Source organism: Dermacentor andersoni, chromosome 4 (assembly GCF_023375885.2).
Source record: "Dermacentor andersoni chromosome 4, qqDerAnde1_hic_scaffold, whole genome shotgun sequence".
Taxonomy (NCBI): domain Eukaryota; kingdom Metazoa; phylum Arthropoda; class Arachnida; order Ixodida; family Ixodidae; genus Dermacentor; species Dermacentor andersoni.
The window spans coordinates 203,325,433-203,346,020 of NC_092817.1; the positions used below are offsets into that span (position 1 = coordinate 203,325,433).

At 44.4% G+C, this 20,588-nt stretch overlaps 1 long non-coding RNA gene across 1 annotated transcript; it reads left to right on the plus strand.

Moving 5' to 3' along the window:
- Positions 1-266: 266 nt before the first annotated feature.
- LOC129386689 (uncharacterized) lies at positions 267-9,465 on the plus strand. Its single transcript, XR_008613988.2, has 2 exons — positions 267-1,714; positions 9,329-9,465. It is a non-coding gene; the product is annotated as an uncharacterized lncRNA (long non-coding RNA).
- The last annotated feature ends 11,123 nt before the right edge of the window (positions 9,466-20,588 follow it).

Sequence of the window (20,588 nt, forward strand, 5' to 3'; positions counted from 1 at the left end):
AGCAACATAGTAGACATATCCCAGAGCCTAAGCCCCGATGAAGTCAATCTCCTGAAACGTGGTCTGTTTTGTCCCGCGAACAATGCAGTAAATGAATACGAACTCCACAAAAATATAACAGAGTTTTCAAGATACATGCACATCAAGGAACGAGAAGAAAGGGGGTTAACTGAGGGGCCCAGTTAACCCCCTCGAGGACCCCTCAGTTGACCCCCTTTCTTCTCATTCATTACATAACGAGGGTCTCGAATCCGGCAACATTAATGCCTTCAGGTAGCATGTGTGGGTTTATTAACCAGTTGCCTTCACCCAAAAAGATCACACACTCGTGGCACCTGCGGCAGAACAGATGTTCCACATCCGCTGCCGAGGTTTGTGAATGGTGGCACTGGCTAACACTCCCAAAGTTGGTTAATTTATTTATTTGAGTACCTTCAGGGCCCATAGGGCATTACGGAAGGGAGTGGTAACAATAAACAGAGACAAAAAAATGCAAAGCAAATATTAGGTAACATATTCAAGCACATTTTTAAAGTCATTGGGGTCTGTAATAGATACATACAATGGAGGTGGGCAAGTGGTTCCAATCATTACAAGTTTGAGGAATAAAAGAATGAAAGTGTTGGTTAGGGTGACAATGAAGAACAAACGCTTTATAATGGTGGTCGATACGAGATGATATGAATGAAGGGTGGGAAAGTAATTCATGCTTAATATGAGAGTTATGGTAGTTAATCTTCTGAAATAAGCAAAGACATGCTATTGTATTTTCCTGCGCAATGAAAGGGACGGAAGCCGTAACGCTGTTTTCATAGATGAAACACTGGAAAGACAGGAGTAGTTGGAAAAAATTAAGTGTGCGCTACGATTCTGTACTGTTTCAAAGGGACTAACCAAGACTTTCAGTAAATGGATCCCACACAGCTGATGCATATTCTAGTTTGGAACGAACCAAAGTTTTATAAAGGACTTTAAGAGAAGGGGCCATTGAAAAATTACGGCACAGGTACCCAAGATGCGGTTAGCATTACTGACAATATAATTAATGTGTGGTTGCCAAGACAGGTTAGAATTAATGTGGACCCCTAAGTATATGTAAATAGTCACTTCTTCGAGAGGAGAACCATTTATGTTGTACTTACAAGTGTTAATGGATAGTTTACACGAGAAATTTGTACGAGTTTGCACTTTGTTGCATTGAGTTTCATTTTCCATGTGCTGCACCAATTGGAAATATCAAGGTCAGTCTGTAGTAGTGATGTGTCATTATCGGAGGAAATCACGTGTATACAACACAGTGATGTTCAGAAAGCCTAATAGAGGAGTTAATACAATCAGGTGAATCGTTTATGTAAATTAGAAAAAGAAGGGGCCGAAGGACAGAACCTTGGGGCACTTCTGAAAGGACAGGACTGAGAGAAGAATCGTAGCCATTAGCAGTTACAAATTGCTGTCAATTTAACAAAAAGATTTTTATCCAAGCAAGAATGTTAAGGTCAAAATTTAGTATACTTAGCTTAAGATAAAGTAGTTCATGGCAGACAAGGTCAAAAGCTTTTGAGAAATCTAAGAACACACAATCAATATGAAATCCCAAGTCTAGAGCTATAGATAGTTCATTAGTAAATGAAATTGTTTGTGTTTACAGGAGAATGTCTTCCTGCAACCATGCATGCTGACATGTGAAAAAATTAGCATCAAGAAAGTTAACCAGGTGAGAATAAATAACATGTTCAAAGGTCTCAAAAGGGACACTGGTTAATGATATTGACCTATAATTTAGTGCAGAATGAGTGTCACCAGATTTAAACAATGGCACCACTTTTCCCACCCACCAATCACAAGGCAGCACACCAGAATTTAAGTCTGAGCAAAAAGTTCATACAAAAAATAGACAAGTAAGCAACCATAGTTTTAAAAAATTTTGCATTTACACCATCAATGCTGCAGGATGGCAAAACCTTCAAATTGTTAATAAGGCCAACGATACCATCATAATCAATTACTACAGGAACCATTGTAGGAAAGCTTGCATCACAAAATTCTGGCAGGTACTCGGCACGCTCATATAAAAGTGCTTTTGAAAATACTTCGTTGAATACGTAAAAACATTGCAAATGAAAAACGGTAATACCACTGTCGTCGGTTATTGACAATACATTTTTGCGCGCACCCTTAACTACACTCTAGAAATTTTTGGGGTCGTCTTTTAACAAAGCAAGTGAAGTAGTGCTAAAGTGTGCTTAGCGTCCTTAATGGCATTTTTATATTTGCGGGCAATCTGTTGATATGCGGTCCAGTCATCGTGACCATTCCTGAACATTATTTTTCGGAAAAAGCATTTTTTTCTGATTCTGAGGGCGCTTTAAGAACACATGAAACCAAGGTGACCTTTGCTTACGACGGATGACCCGCAGAGGTACATATTTGCTTGTTATAAAGTTAACTTTCTTTTTAAACATTGACCAGTTTTCCTCGACAGTGCGCTCATAAAAGCCGGTCATGCAGCCTACCAAGAAGGCTGCTAGTTCACTATTAATAACTGAAAAATCAGCCTTCTTATAACCTCTGATGAATTTTGGTTTACTGGTGGGGCGTTTAACAGTTGCTTTAATTGAAAAGTTAACACAGTGGTGTTAGAATAAGATCAAGTACATTGGCGCTAGACGAAGTAGTTCTCATTGGAGTAGGGACTAATTGAGTGAAGTTGAAATCGTAGCATAACTTCACAAAGGCGGCATATTCACTTGAGGACTCTTTAAGAACAAGAAAAGGCCCGGGCCAATCAATGTTCGGGAAATTAAAGTCACCCAAAATAAAAATTGGTGCGTGAGGGAACCTAACAATAATAGCATTCAAAGCATCATGTAAATCGGAAGAAAAATTATGCCCAGCATTAGGTGGCCGAAAGCAAATGCAAAATATGGCAAACATGGCAAGTTTCGGGAACCTTTACTGAGCCAACGCGGCCCAAATGCGAAAACATACTTTGGAAACCCTGACTTCACACTGCCGTATCGGCGTCGGGATTTCAGCGCAACATTCAAGTACTGATACTTCGACCTTCATTTTCTTGTCTAATAATCAAACTATTATTTTGAAATGACTGTCTGCAGGGTTCTCAAACAGTTCTTTATTAGTCTAAACTGATTTATTGTTTTGCTTTAGTGTCCCTTTAATAAACTTTGCTGTAATTAACACCGAAGGTAGTGGGTTTGACTCTCGACCTTCACAATTTCGATTAGAATAGAACTTGGAGATATGGCCGGTTCATTCGATCATATCACCACGTTAATTGGGTCATGGGTTCGAGTGCCTTAACTTTGCGTTAACAGTCAACCACAGGTTGTGTGTTCGACTCCCAACAAAGGTCAAGGGTCTGACTCCCATCAAAGGTCATGGGTTCCACTCTCAACCTTCACGATGTCAATTGGAATCCTACTTGGATATGGCTGGTTCGCCCATATCTGCAAATTAATTAGACTCCTACCAAAGGTCGTGGGTCAGATTGCCCTAAATAACTCTATCTTAATGAACTGTGCCTTAATTCACTTTGTCCTATTTAACACCAAAGATTTAGTGTTCGAGCCTCAATTTTGGTGACCTAACGCCGGCCATTGGATTCTTCTACCCATGACCCATTTAAGGATTTCACCCTAGTAAGAAAGATACCTCATGAGTTTTGCAATCTATATTTTTACATTTACACGTTTACATGTTACCAAAAACATTTCAAACAAGGTCACCAGCTACTTGCCGACTGTGGGGTAGCTGTGGCATTAGTGTGCCTCAGCAGATGTACCATTGAGGACAAATGAAATGCAAACAGCAGAGCGTATGGCCAAAGCATAATTAAAAGTACAGTGCATTGTGCACGCGGGGGGGGGGGGGGGGGGGGGCATGTGGTTTTTGTGCAGCGCTGCTCGCCCTGCTACAATAAACATCACCCTTATTTTGTCCGAAAGTAGTTTTCTCGTCTAGCCACAGCAGTGCCAGTCCCACCTGGCAGTACACTGTTATGGTGGCTAGCACTATTTCTGCATCTGTAGCATGATGTAGCTGGCATGGACCCAGTTTCCTAACGTCCGTTGCTTTGCTTTTGTTTCCACCATCAAAGCTGCCAGTGTTTAATCGTAACTTGAATAGCACCAAAAATGTATTTATTCCACAGGAGGAGCAATAACGGTGCTAGCCACCTTAACAGCAATCACAGATAGGAATGGCACTGCAATGGTGTGGTGAGAATACAAACTTCAAACAAAATACAGTTGACATAATTGCACTAGGACAAGCAGCCCCGCATTCCGCGTCGAAACCACATGTACATGTGTGTGTGCAATGATGGCTGGCCGACGGTGCACACTGTGCCCCCCCCCCGGTTGCGTTTTTACGATTGCTAGTAGGTACAGCGGGGCGTGGCACTTATTACGGCGCTCGACGTTTCTGCGCAGGCGCGAGTAAGAGCGGGCGTGAAAGAGAAAATATGGGGGTTTTTGCTCCTTGAATATATGACTCAGCCTAGGCACTACGGAGGAGGCTTCTTAGCGCGCGTTGTACTCGTTTGTCCCCTAGACATGCCGGCATTGCGGAGTGCGGTCGAGTTTGTTTAGGATCCACCGCTGGCTGCCAGCGCAGTGAGCCAGTGGGCGCGGACGCCGCTTGGTGATCGCAGTGTCTCTAGGGGCAATGTTCTGAATGGTGTTGTATAGGTCCCGAGTCGCTTTTTTCGTCGTGACGATAGATCGGATTTTTTACAAGCACTGCTCCAGGAGGGCACATGTAACCGGCCAACGGAGGCCTCAGGAGAGCACCTGAGGTTACACCTGTGCAGGATCTTCGGGGCACCCAAGCGGTACCGGGGGGATTAAAGCTGGAAGCAGGGCGGCCCATGGGTTGGGCCCGCGGAGGCCGAAGCGTGCCACGAGGTGTTCGCATACAAAATTGGCTGTCCGCGATAGCGGACAGCCAATCTTATACTCCCGTGGTACGCGCAGGCCTCTGCGAGCCCCAACAGCCCACACAAGAGCGAGGCACTCGCGCTCTGTGATTGAATAATTGCGCTCGGCAGGTGATAGAAGTCGGCTGGCATAGGCTATAACGTGATCATGTCCACGCTGGCGTTGTGCTAACACTGCTCCTATGCCGTGACCACTGGCATCAGTTCGAACTTCCGTTGTGGCAGACGGGTCAAAGTGGGCCAAAATTGGAGGCGTGGTAAGGAGAGTAGTCAGCTGCGAAAAAGATGCGGCATGGTCAGCACCTCAAGAAAAAGGGGCGTCTTTCTTCAAGAGGTCGGCAAGGGGACGTGCGATGGTCGCAAAATCCTTCACAAAGCGTCGGAAATAAGCGCACAGCCTTACGAAGCTACGAACGTCCTTGGTATACTTGGGAAGAGGAAAATTCGTAACGGCGCAAATTTTGTCCGGATCGGGTCACACGCCTCTGGCGTCCACGAGGTGTCCAAGGACGGCGATTTGGCGGCGAGCGAAGTGACATTTTGACGAGTTCAACTGGAGACCGGCGCGGCGGAACCCGTCAAGAATCGCTGAAAGACGGTCTAGGTGCGTGTCGAATGTGGGCGAATAAACGATGACGTCGTCCAGATAGGACAAACAGGTGGACCACTTGAACTCCTGAAGCAAAGAGTCCATCATTCGTTCGAAGGTGGCGGGCGCGTTACAGAGACCGAAAGGCATCATCTTGAACTGATAAAGGCCGTCAGAGGTAACAAATGCAGTCTTCTCTCTGTCCATGTCGTCGACGGATATCTGCCAGTAGCCGGACCGTAAGTCGATAGAAGAAAAATAGGTGGCACCGTACAGGCAGTCTAGAGCGTCATCAATACGTGGCAAAGGGTACACGTCCTTTTTTTGTGATTTTGTTCAGGTGGCGATAATCTACACAAAAGCACCACGTTCCATCCTTCTTCTTGACAAGTACCACGGGAGACGCCCAGGGACTACAGGAAGGCTCGATAATGTCCTTTTCAAGCATCTTTTTGACTTCCTGTTGGATAACAGCTCGTTCCGATGCAGAAACACGATATGGACGTCGGTGAATAGGGTTCGCATAGCCAGTATTTATGCGATGGGTCACGACGGACGTTTGACCTAAGGGTCGATTCTCAAAGTCAAAAATGTCGCGATAGCCTTCAAGAACGCGGCAAAGAGCTTCAGATTGAGCAGGTATAAGGTCAGAGGAAACCATCTTCTCAATGTCGACGTCAGTACCGTGCGATGACGTCACGGTATGGGCTGAGCTGTAACGATCTTCCACTTTGAATGGCTCGACCTCATCATCCTGCAAAGCGCTAACTATAGCCAAGGAGATCCCCTGAGGCAGAACTTGCGCGGCTAGCGCGAAACTGACGAGGGGAAGGCAGGTGCGGTTGCCAGTAATTCTCGGCACAGTGTGCGGCATGGTAACACCATGTGTAAGCATAACGGCCGGAATTGGTGCAGCCACGTAATTGCCGTCAGGTACAGCTGGTGAGGACAATAAGTCGACGTGTGTCACAGAGTGGGGCGGTAGGCGAATGAAATCCATGCAGCTCAAATGGCTTGGAGGCGGGTCCACAGGGTCGGCAAGAAGAGGCAAGTCAAGGTGAAGTGAGCCGGCTGAACACTAAATGAGGGCAGAATGATTGGCAAGAAAATCCAGACCGAGAATGAGTTCGTGAGGGCAATGCTCGATGACGGTGAAGAGAACGATGGTGTGTCTCTCAGCAATGGTGAGTCAGGCAGAACACATGCCAACAATAGCGACAGTCCCTCCGTCAGCAACTTGTACAACTCGGTTCGGGGCAGGCGTCAGAACAGATCGGCTTGTCGTCCACGGTTCACCATTCGGAGGGGTTGCGCTGTCCATAAAAAAAGTAAGAAGAGCGCGGTGGGGACGTGCGCGGGGACAAAGGTGCCGAGCGTACGGAACGAATGGATTGCAGGCCGACGTTGGACAACTCTTGACGGACAACGGCCTGGATCAAGGAGATTGTCACCGGAGAATGATCAGGTAACGGTAATGAAGGGGCCGCCGGTTGTGCCGCTTCGACCTCACGACGAATGATGCGGGTCAAGTTGTCACATCGCGACGGCTGGTGGAAGAGGTCGTCACAGGATGACGTAGCAGCTGTGTTGGGAAGTCGCATGATGTGCTGGGACACCCGGCGGCTTTTAGCATGCTCGAGACGGCGGCACTCCTTGAGGATGGTATCGATGCTGGTGACGTTCGTAAACACCAGTAAATTGAACGCGTCGTCAGCAATGCCTTTGAGGACGTGATTAACCTTATCGTCCTCAGACATGTTCGGGTCAGCCTTGGCACAAAGGGCCAAGATGTCGAGAATGTATGACACGTAGGACTCGGTCGACGTCTGTACACGTGTGGCAAGGGCTTTTTTGGCATTGACTTGTCAACCAAACGGATTGCCAAAAAGGTCGCGGAGCTTGTCTTTGAAGAGATCCCAGCTCGAGATCTCCTCTTCATGAGTCTGGAACCACGCCAGTGGAGCTCCATCGAGGTAGAAAAGAACGTTGGCAAGCATAATAGTCGGATCCCACCTGTGACTAGTGCTGACACGTTCGTATAAGCAGATCCAGTCGTCAACATCAGGACTGCCGACTCCGTTGAAAACACTAGGATCCCGAGGTGGGGAAATGGCGACGTAGGTCAGGGCTGCAGGCGGAGACGCTTGCGTAGGTGAAGTGCCGCCAGCAGGAGCCGAAGTTGCATTGTCGCCGTTGCGACCGCTGCGAAGCTCCATGATGGGTACGGGGAACGTCCACCTCCACCAAATAATGTTATGTGTAGCTAAAGCCGAATACTATTTACAATTTATTTACAGGGAAGCTAATGGAGGCCAAAATGGCAACGCTATATCAAGCCGGCACACACGTCGTCTTCGTCCTCCTCAGTGCAGCACACTGTGGCGGCTGTTCCGTAGCAATATTGTGAAATTCAATCTGAAAGCTTCTGGGGTACCACATGTATTGACTGTGTAATACTGTAGGACATCTGTGAACCACACGCCTATCAGCACTGCACAAGAAAGAAAGCAACAATAATTAATACTGGCACTGCTTACACAGCACACACACACAAAATTTACTCATACATGTGTGTTTTACGCATAGATCTCACTTTTGAGTACCGTCTACTGTATAACCTTTCATCCTTAACACATTTTCATTTCATGAAAAGAATCATGAAGCTAAAACCTAAGGATAAGTGTGTCACAACACGCAGTACAGAGAGTAGGCAATAAATACTCCATACGAGGACTAATGATGCCAAGCAAAGTTTACAGTTTAGTATTCTCCTTAAACACATTAAATATACACAAGAAAAACAATACAAACATTGTTACAAATACAATACAAACATACAAACAGCATCGCTATTTGCTACCTACAGATACAGGAGCGAACTTGCCATTGCAGTGCAAAAAGCACGATTGCCGACCAGTTTTTGATAGTGTATTGATTGTGGGGAGAGCGTGCAGTAAACTGGAAAGAGAAATAAGTGAAGCGTTCCACATCAAAAAGTTGGGCTCTCATACATGTGTGAGTGAACCTTCGGTCCATATCAATGATAAAGAACTTCAATCTTTAAATTTATCATGTTAATCCAAGTGTTGTTGCCCTTGTCTGGAAGGAGGGTGACGGCTTTTGTGTATGTGTATATCTTTTGTTGATATTTGACTATAAACCTTGTTATTGTTTTTGGGTGTACACGCATGCGTCACGGAGATTTGCAGAACGTATTCCCAATAAACTTCAGTTGTAAGTCCAGCTTTGTCCTGTCCGTTTCTTCTTACTTGTACTCGCGTCCGTACTTGCTGGAACCCTTATGCGTTCACCATGCACCAAACTGGCCCAACAAACCACACTACTAATACAAACATTCTTACATTGCCCTGAAAGTGCTTTAAACTTTCCTTTCTTCAGAAGGTAGCATAACTGGTGCTATGTATTGCGACTTTTATATCAATATTTTCTTACTGCTAGCAGTGTGATTTTATAGTGTAATTATTTTTGTAACAATTCAATAACATTTAGCATCGATATAATTAAGTAGTTCCTTGCTTGTATAAACTGTCTTCATATAGTTTGTGTTTTCTATGTATGACGTGCCACTCGTGATCTCATTTATGCAATGGGTACAGAGCCAATCCTTTTTCTTTCGAAGAGTGCCAGTATACTCATACTTTGCTGCCTTGCCGGTTGTCAGGCCTCGGAACACTGTATGTTTCCATGTATTGTCATGCAAATAAATATGTTTGAACTTTGAAAATACTTCTGGTGGTAACATTCATCACATTCCTTCACAGTGGAAGGTCAGGAAGGTGATTCCACTACACAATTTCAGTAACAAGGATTCGACCATCAAGTAGCATCTCCATTTCATTAACTAGCATCCTCTGTAAACTATATTCACAGCAGAATAAAGTTCTTGGTTCCATTTCAATCTTTTCGTCTGTGGAACACACTTATCACAAATAATTCTTTTGTAAAACTCCAACTTTTTCCTTCACTCACAAACTTCATATCATTACACCTCGTATGGATGAAATCAGTTCAAATGCAGTCAGTTCCTTGGCTGACTGCATCTTCTTTGATTGCTGAAAAGCATATGATTAGGTGTCCACAAATTACCGTAGAACCCCAATAATGCATTGTTAGTGAACCGCGGATAAAGAATGAATGATTCTAGAAAGAGTAACGTCCGGTAATGCTTGCAGCAGCACTAGTGATGAAACAAAGAGCTATGCGTGCACAAAATCGCCTGCTCAGTAAAGCTCGTTATAGCTGCCTGGCATTTAGACTTAATTGTAAACACTATATGGGCAAGTCATAGCCTTGCATCGTCACTGTAAACGAATCTTGTAATTTACATATGGAAGCTGGGTCAAACCTTTGATAACAACCTTTTTTGAGCTCTTGCAGCCTTTTCTCAGTTTCTGTGCAGCCTTGTACATCGAGGCAACAGTAGTAGGTAATGAATATTATGAAACTGTGACTAACTGTCGGCATGGGAAGATCCCTCGTGCCTTTAGCCAGCCACTTCCTTTGGGCTTTAAGCTTTGTCAGTCATGTTGACATCAGTGATGATCTGAACACTGTTATGGCGATTTTTCTGAGCCACAGAGAAGGTTCTATGAAGTGACCATTCTCAGAGGTCACATGTGACAAAGAGACACCACTGATGGACGACGCCGCATAATTGGTGAGCCATCAGTTTTTAATGCGAAAACCAACAAGGAAAACATAAACAGAAGGCTCTTCGGAAATTAAGTGGGACTGGCATTTCAGAACGTAGAAGCCAGGAAAACAAACAGGAACACATGAAGGAGGTTCTACTGTACCACGTTTTAATGCTAGCAAATTAAATAACGTTTTCACACAAGTTTAACCGAGCTTTAAATTAATTGCATCTTAAGTCAATGGCATCAATGGCATACTGTTTGTAGTCTGACAGACTATTTTTGAAGTGCAATTAGCCAAGTTCAATTATGAAAAAAATTTAATATTCATGTTAGGGTGCAAGTCCGAACGGAAAAGTTGCAGTACAGGAAGTTCAGGAATACCTCCAAAAAATTGTTTCCATGACGTTAGTAAATAGCGGCTCTTCGGTTTTTTTTTTTTTTTTTTTTTGAGGGGGGGGGGGGGGAGGGTTCTGAAGAAAGTCAGTGAGTGAGTGAAAAAAAAACATGACATCACTGGGCACCTGTACATGTGGTTTGCAGCATTCTCAGCCTTGCTTCCAGAGAAAAAAGCCTGCATGCTCATTGTAAAAGAAGCCTATGAGTGTGTCTGGATCCACTTTCAGTGCCAGCTTATCACTCATTTTGGACTTCAGTGAATTTCCGTCAAAACAAAACCCCCTGCTGGTGTGACCAGGGCTATTTACTTTTACAAAAGATATGCAGCATTGTTTCTTTGGAAACATGGTCAAGAGAGGTGCAAACCAGACATTGAAAATTTTGCATAATTGAACTTAGCTAATTATCTAATTGTCCTTATTAAAGAATCCTGCTAGAACCCATCTTGCAATGAATGTCACTATTAATACAATTAGCATCGAAGCAATGTAGTGAGGCTAGCTTAACAGGACTCTTTGAGGAACTATCAGACGTTGTTTAGGATATTATTGGCCTTAGCGAGATTAGAAGAATTGGTGAGGCTTATACATTGCTAAATAACGGCCATGTCCTCTGCTATAGAGGTCTCCCTGATAAGAAGCAATACAAATTTCTAATCCATAAGGACATAGCAGGCAACATAGATGAATTCTACAGCATTAATGAGAGGGTAGCAGTAGTCATAATCGAACTTAATAAGAGGTATAGATTAAAGGTAGTACAAGCCTGCACTCCAACATGCAGTCATGACGATGAGGAAGTAGATCAGTTTTATGAAGATGTTGAATTAGCGATGAGAAAAGTGCACACTCGGTATACAGTAGTAATGGGTGACTTAAATCCAAAAGTGGGAAAAAAGCAGGCGGGTGAACAGGCAATGGGAAACTACAGTGTCGATTCTAGAAACGCTAAAGGAGAGATGCTGGTAGAATTCGCAGAAAGGAATAAGCTGAGAATAATGAACACCCTTTTCGGGAAACAACAACAGAAAGTGGACCTGGAAAAGCACTAATGGTGAAACAAAAAATGAAATTGATTTCATACTTTCTGCCAATCCCAGCATAATGCAGGATGTAGAAGTGATAGGTAGGGTAAAGTTCAGTGATCATAGGTTAGCGAGAGCTAGGATTCACCTCAATTTGAACAAAGAATAAAATTGGTCAAAAAGAAACAGGTCCACTTAGAGGCAGTAAGGGTAAAAGCAGACAAATTTAGACTGGTACTTGCAAACAAATATGCACCCTTAGAACAGAGAGATGATGATGACACAGAGGTAATGAATGAAACCGTAACGAGGCTGGTTTCAGAGGCAGCAATTGAAGTGGGAGGCAAGGCACCAAGACAACCAGTAGGCAAGCTCTTGCAAATAACAAGGGACCTAATGTAGAAACAACAAAGAATGAAAGTGTCCAACTTAAGAGATAAGATAGAATTCTCGGAACTGTCGAAACTGATCAGTGGACATAAAATAGGCTGATGATGATGATGAATACAGTGACACCGTATTTCCACAGCCAAAATACACCATGTAGTATGCGGTGCGCATGCAGTCATACATAGTCTTCTTCCTCTTCGAGCTCCCGGTGTTGCTTGTGGCATTGGCCACTTTGGTCAATGTAGAGCTGAAACAAAGCAAACAGAGCAATGTACAGATGAAACGGAGCAAACGTTGAAGCAGGAAGTTGTAATTGGTGTCTTCCAGAAGAAACAGAATCTATCAGTTAGAAGTGTCAAACATACGTGCCAAATTGGCCAATCTTCAAACAGCGCAAGGCCCGTCATTCTGCAGCTCGGAAGCCTCAGTGAAAAAGGGAGCTTCCTGTGCAACCACTATAAGTAGGAGCACATATATTTTTGTCAATGTGGACTTTTCACACTATGTAAGAAGGAAAAGACAATGCCTGTAGAACATCTCTGTTGAAAACATAAAAAGAAAACAGAAGGTTGCACTTATGTTTTATAAAATAAAGATAAACGGTGCCATGTACGCATGGGATGGTGCTACTGTCACAAACCAAGGGGTTGTAGTGGAGCACCAGACAATAGGACCAGCTTAACAGGTTCTTGGAACGGATTAGCGTGTGCAGTGCTTGCAACGATCTTTAGCGTCTACACGTAGCATCGTCGGTGGGCGTTGCACTACAAACGCTATCGGGTTACTGAGGGCATGACTGATACTGATGGAAAAACCACTGTTGCTGAAGATTTAGATGACTGACACGCATGCCGTGGCAAGCTTCAGCTATTGAATATAAACGTATGAAGCGTAATTGGCAAGGTTGTAGACTTAGAGCATGTTCTCAATGAGCATTGCCAAGATGTTGTTTGCAACAGAAATGTGCTTACATGATGGTATCCTTGATTGTGAAACATGCCCTTCGTGATATAACGTGATCAGAAATGAGTGTAGTAGTAGAGGTGAGGGCGTTGCCATTTTTGTGGATAAAAGCCTTAAATACATGGTTCAATACAAACCGTTCGACATCAAAGCGATTTGTTGTAAAATTCTTGCAAGACCCAACTTGATTGTGAGAGGGGTGTACCGCGCTTCAGGAAGCACTGCCACCACCAGTGCTTCCTGAAGAATATTTTTTGTAAGGTTTACGCGTATGCAATTAAGATGTTGTCACGGCGGGAAATTTCAAAATGCAGAAATTTGTTCTAAAATCTCCGGGTGATATGTTCTTGCAAGTAGCATGGTATTTCATTACTTATAAAGGTAGTAATCATAGCAGATATCGTTATATGGGTTTACACACTAATATCAATGTTGCTGAGATTAAATGGGACAAAATGGAGCCAGGAATGTGAGACCATGAAGCAGGCTAAGCAATTATAGAGATGTGCTTTCTCATAGACTCACACAAGTAATACATGACTTTATTAGGGTCTGTGGTAATAGCAAATCAGTTCTTGATCTCTTCCTTTTAAGCCACAGCACTGCATCTAGACCCCATCGAGTTGACATTCTGCCCAGGATCTTGTATCACTCAAGTGTATGTTTAGCTTTAAAAATAAATTCTTTTTCAATGACACCCAGACCTGTTTCATACCACAGAGTTTAATGAAGCTGATAATATTGCCATAAAAGCTGAATTAGCCTTCAGGTTTGAGCAGTTTGAGGCGCTAGGTGAGGATGAATCTGTATATATCAATGAGTTGTGGCTAAGCTTTAAAAGAACAGTTCACAGATGTCTAGGGTTCTATGTCACTCTCAAATTCAAAACACGAATGCACAGCCCATGAATTATGATAGAGATTTTACAACTGAAAAGTGGCAAGACATAGGTCACAATATAAGCGTACACATGATTCCACTCTTCATGATGATATATATTGAACCTAAGCAAAAAGCTCAAATTAATGCTGAAGGAATCCAGGGTCAAGTTCTACGGTGTTACAATGATACCCTTCTACCCAAATCACCACAAACTCGCCATGGTTGCTTAGTGGTTATGGTATTGGGCTGCTAAGCCAAGGTTGCGGGATCAAATCCCGGCCACAGAAACATCATTTCAATAGGGGTGAAATACGAAAACACCCGTGTACTTAGGCGCGCGTTAAGGAACCCCAGGTGGTCCAAATTATTCTATTCCGGAATCTAACACTAATCAGATCATGGTTTTGGCACGTAAAACCCCATAATTGAATTTTTTTTTTACCACTACAAAAGATTTTGAGGCATTTGGCTCCAACTAAGAAGGCAATCACTAAATAAGCACAGTACAGAGAATTATTGAAACAGTGTTATAGCAGACACCTTCAATAAATTTTTTGCGAGTGCCTTCACTGCTGATGATGGACAGCAGCTGCACGCTGAGCTGAAACAGGAGCTCCCAGTTGCAGAGGAGCTGCTGTTGACGTATGAAGGAATGTTAGGCTTACTGCTCACTCTAAATATAAAGAAATCAACAGGCCTGGATGAGACACCAAGTTTTTAGAGGTACGCTGAATGGACTGCCAAGTATTTTTTTATCATTTTAAATAATTCACTCTGGACAGGTACTTTCTGAAGAATGGAAGACGTCATACCAATATTTAAAGACAGAGACATTACCTCTACAGCCAATTGCAGGCCTGTTGCACTAACACCAACTTGCTGTAAGGTGGTGGAACACAATTTCTGAACACGTTCGGCAGTATTTATCTCAGAACAAAATTATCAGCAGCCATCAACACGGTTTGCATGAGGGTTCTTCAACGGTAACACAATTATTAGGAAGTATGCATTAATTTTGTAGTCCTCGATGGTGAGGGACAGATAGATCTGATATTTCTAGACTTCAAGAAGGCTTTCAACAAGGTAAATCATAGGAAACTGTTCATTAAATTAAAGGCTATTTTAGGAGATACAACTGTAGTTAAATGGGTGGAGGACTTTCTTACTCATCGCTGACAATTTTAGTATTGATGAGAATAGGTCAGAAGTTTGTGATGAAAGCTCAGGGATGCCACAGGGACCAGTCCTTGGGCCTGTGTTGTTCCTGGTCTACATTAATAACCTGATCGAAGAATCATTTATTATAGTCAGGTTATCCGTAGATGACTGGATTATATACACAGATGTGAAATCGATTAATGACCAAGTACTCTTAAATAACTTCCTAGGAAAAGTACTCCAGTGGTGCGATACCTGGCAGATGTCTTTCATCACAGTAAAGACATTATGTATGACCATCACACAGAAGCATGAACTACTTATGTACAGATTACAAGGTGAACTACTTCATCGTGTAACAGAGTACAGTACTTAGGAATTTTAAGAGCATCTGACCTTAGTTGGACACCACACATTAAAGAAGTAGTAGAGACAGCCAACCAGAGATTAGGTTATATTTCATGTATCCTTAAACATGCTTCCCCAGCCACAAAATTGACTGCTTATAAGATGCTTGTGCAACCAATATTAGATCATGCATATGAGGTTTGGGACCCGTATGCAAAAGACTGTAAACTGGAGCAAGTGCAAAGAAGTGCATTATGGTTTATTTTTTCCTGATATTGGAGGCAAGACGCTGTAACTCCTCTCTAGGTGAATGCAAGTGACCCTCTACTTAGTGTAAGGAGAAAAATGGTTTGGCCCTTTCTACTCAATCATTAATCGGTTACTTGTTGATAAGATCCATTACATATAAGTAAATCAAAGAACCATATTGAATGAAATAAACATAGCAGCCATGTTAAGGAAGCACGCTTTTACAGAAATTGCTACAAATATTTTTTTTCTATACAAAATGTGATACGAATTGTTTTCCTGCAAACATCATAAGTGCAAGAACATGTGAGCAGTTTTTCGAACTTGTGTCTAAGCATTTTCAATTATAGGCATATATTGTTGCATTGCTATATTGTTTTGTTCACCGTTTACTGTATGTTATTGTATCTGCTTCCACTACTGTGTTGGTCCGGATGTAAACCGACAGTATCTGTAAATAAAATAGATAAAGTAGTACAGCTGAGCAGAATCTTGGAGATTGCTTCTGAGGAACAGCAGATGGATGCAATTATGTGCAATGCTAATCACATTGGTGACGAGCCACCTGCTTCCTTCCGCTTCATGCTCCCACAGCTGCTAGCAAATGAAAGCAGCAGTAAACCAAGTTGGCGTGAAAGAGGCTCCTTAAGGAGCGGTACATACCAAGTGTCACATACCCAGGGGCCCAAGTTGTTTTCAAATGTGGTTCCGTCAGCACAGTCACTGGGTGTACCCACTAGACCATGGACTAGCCAGTGAACCAAGCTGGCAGAAATATGGTCATATACGGACAAACAGAGAGACATACCGTAAACTGCGTAAAGTTGGCAACGAATGCTCATTTCATTAACAATCTCAGCAACTCAGGATGACTACTAACAACATGCTGATCTCGGCCTAAGATGAACCACTTTCCTACAAATCTTGGTTCAACACTTCGTGTACAGGGTGTCCCACGCAACTTGTGCCGATTTTAAAAATGAAAGGTGCGTCAGAAGCGAATTGAACCAACACAGACTATTCACAATGTCCTATAGTAACTCGGGCAACATTTTGTTTTCACATAACTCGCTCATTAAGTTTATGTTGCAACCTCACGTGTTTTCGAAGTGCACGCCCCTTTTATCGCCTCATCTGGCGATCCTTCAGGGTTCAGACTATCACTACTAACACGTGCTCCTTTCTATCTTGCTGCCACTCGGCTACCTTTGAATAAACGTTCATTTTGTTCTACTGACTACACCGATGCTTCACTGGTCTGGCGTTACTGCGAGCAAGCCATGGCTATGCTACAGTTTAATAACCCAACTTGTTAATCATTGGCTGAGCACCCCAAGTATGATATGCAGATTTGTAGAGCGCCTTCAGAAACCACCAATCAAGTTTCCTGTACGATACGTCTCTTGCAGTCTGTTTTTCCAGATTGCAAAGAATGAAAGTGAAATATGAAAAAAGCCATGCGACGGAGCGCGGGCGCAGTGGTATCGCGCTGTTCTCAAGCGTGCACGATGGTACTGGAGGAGGAATGATGCATGCGCAGAGCTCCGAAGAAGAGAGAACAGCAGCCGACCGGCATGCCAGAGGTCGAGTACAAATCACCATGGCAGACGGGAGACAATGTAGTCACTAATGGAAGTGTGTGCTGTTATCCAGTATGAATGGGCACCCATTTCCTACATTGAAAACAACACTATCAATACGTCACTTCCAAAACAATGCCGAGGTGGAGCAGGCTGTGCGACAATTCCTTGCATTGGCCCTTGCACCAATAAACTCCAATCATCATCAATTCCGTGCACTGCAGGGCATAGAGTTTTACCAGAATGGTTTTTTCAAACTGATTGCAAGCTACAACAAATGTCTCAATGTCAGTGGTGATTATGTCGAAAAATAGTGCAAGGTGTATAGTTTATGATGCCATGAAGTATTCTTTTTTTGCAATTAAATGACAAAGCTTACTCATGGAACGTCCCTCCTAGATGCTGCATCTAACTGGTGCAGCACGTGGCTCATTAAATCGACTCTAACAAGTGCACCAAAACACAAACTGCCACCATCTTTCCACCTTATCTTCTCAATAACAGTTCTGGAATGTTTCTTCTAACACTAACTTGCTTGATCTTAATGGAAATGACTCATCAGTACAATATAGCAACTGCTTGCTCAGGCTACGTTTTTCGTAACTTCTCTTATGCTCCGCTTAATTACTACTCTACAAAATTCTTATGGCTCCCATGTGGCATCCATTTTCTAACACACTTGTTAAAATTGTTCAGAATAATTTCTGACAGATTTCCTGCTAAGAACTATAGCAGTGCACAGCTGGTGACATCCGTTCAAAGTATTATAGAACAGCCTTGACCTACCACAAACATTATAAGCCATCTTTATTTCACATACCACTCCCGTTGATCCAGTTTCCCTACCTTCTTCCATTCCTTCATGCATTGACCACAGCAGCAAGGTCAGCATCAAAATGTTGTTCAAATGAAATTGCCTTCCTGGATCGGCCTCCTCCATGCAAAACATTATTTGCGTTTGCACATTATTAATCGTACAACCAGAAATTTTCTCTCATTCCTGTACTTCTGAGCTGTAACATTCCACCCTGCAATGCCTTCAGAACTTGAGGGCACTAATAAATGAAAGAGTTAAAAAGCAGAGATCGATTACAATGAAAACAAATCTCAGGTGCAAATTCAAGAACATGACGCCCCATCACTACATTACTAAGACTCAACAGAAATGAAGGGTTCAAATTTAAGTAACGCACTCTACGAAGCAGACATGAAAGCCAAGGAGAACTCTGGAAAGAATTTCATTTTTTGTTTAATAAAACAGTTTATTGATGGTCCAGGAATACTAAACTTGTGCCTCCATCATATTGATGGCAACAGAAATAATGAATGAAAGAAAACATAACATTGTGCCATAACACGATGCTGGTGGTAAGTGAATCCAAACTGTTTTATAGACCAACCATCTCTTTGGCAAAACTAAGCACACCACAGAAAGGACAAAGAAAGACACACATGGTGCTGTGTGCATCTTTGCTCTTCCTTCTGTGTCAACGTGTGCTGCGCTGCACTTAGTTTTACCATGAAATACCAGCTCGCCCAAGCTTCCCCCAATGTTACCGCTTCTTCTTACCACCACCTTTCTTTCTGGCTTTGCTATTTTCAGCAGGTGCTGCAAGCTCATTGCAGCCAGCTTGCAAAGCTGCGGCTAGCTGAGCCAGCACCCCTAAGAATGCTTCTTCCTGGTCGCGCTGCGCAGCCTTGGCGCTTGCCCCATTGTTGGAGCTGCTGGCTCCACTGCTAGACGCAACAGGGGCAAACTGTCCAGGTGCTGAAGCCCCAGTCTTTGATGTGGCACGGCTCGTCTTTTTAGACTGGTCTGTGGCACCAGATGCACGGCTTTCCACAGGCAGAGAAATGGCACTACCGCAACATTTACTGGTTACTGGAGCACGCCCAGGGCAATGCGCCTTGCGTGTTGGACCATGTGCAGCTTCTTGAGGAGTGGATGACCACTGGCTCAGTGCCGCCGCAGTAGATTGCTTGCCAGATGGCCGGCTGCTCGGCACTGTGGTGGCACAATGCGTCGGCATAACTTTTCCAGAAGCTCGAGCGCCACTGCAGCAGAGCTGTCCTTTTGGCGTAACTTTTGTGGTGGTCACACACGGTTGTGCAGTTGTCTTTTTCTGGCATGTCGCCCCCTTGCCAGGTTGAACCTTTCCATGATGAGGCAAGTTGTTGCACCCTGATGGAAGCAACCTTGCTTCCAATGCCACTGATGAAGCTTTGTGTTTTCCCTTGTCAACTGTGAGCAGCGGAGAAGCCAGGAGCACAGATGGCACGAAAGCCACCTTTGTCTTGTTTTCCAGTGCTTGTTTTGCAGGACGTTGCAACGATATGAGTGGCGCCTTTGTTTTTAAAGTTGCTGGTGCAGTTTCCAGTTTTGCTTTGTTGTGATCAGATGATGAAGGGGCCAGGAATACCGACGGTACAAGAGCCACTTGCACCTTCTCTTTGTTCTTCGATGGAGACTGTTGTGTGCGACGTCGCCGCACTTTCCTGGCACGGGGCCGCAGATCTGTGTACTCTGCGCGCACCAACTGCCTCGCAAAGGGGCGGGACGTCACATTCGGCGCCGTGAGCGCCGCCTCCACCCGACGTTCCTGCTTCCAGACGCGACAGCGCCGGTCCGTCATGGCGTGCGGCCGGCCACAGTTTCCGCACTTTGGTTCAGAAGTGCACGAGTCCAGCGAGTGGTCGCCGCTTCTGGCGCAGCGCATGCACCGCGACGGGTGCAGGCACGACGCTGTCGCGTGGTTGAAGCGACCGCAGTTGGTGCACTGCAGTGGCCGTGGACGGTTCGGCTTGACGTCCAGTTGCACGCACCAAAGGTCCCCTTTCACGACGACGTCCGGCGGCGGAGACGGTGCATCAAAGCGTAGTAGCATGCTGCAGCCCAGCTCCGTAGGGTGCGAACTGGCCACGGGCACACAGGACACGATCTCGCTCTCGGCCATCTCTTCGGCAGTCAAGCGACCCTTGACGTTGTAGTGATCGTAGATGACGCCAGAACAAGTGCCTGGACGAGCAGCGAGTTCGCGGCCGACAACGTCGAGACCGCAGATGCTGTCGGTAGCCAACAGGGCCAGGACCGCAGAGCGCTCGACGCCGTCTACGGCCACCACGTTGCGTTGGAAGTTCACTCGCACCGCCGCGACACCTCCGACGTCCTCGAACTCTTTCACAATCGCCGGGCGAGGAAGAACCCTGAAAGACACGGTGCGGTCTTTGGGCCGGAACAGGACGGTGCCTGCTATGTTGGCAGGCGCCCCACCGTCATCGTGGCACTTTAATCGTCGTTTGCGCGCTTGGCTTCTGCGCTTGAGGTGGTCCTGGCGTATCGCTTCACGTTTCTCGGAAGCCCGACGCCGCGCACTGGCTCTGTCGCCGCTGTCCT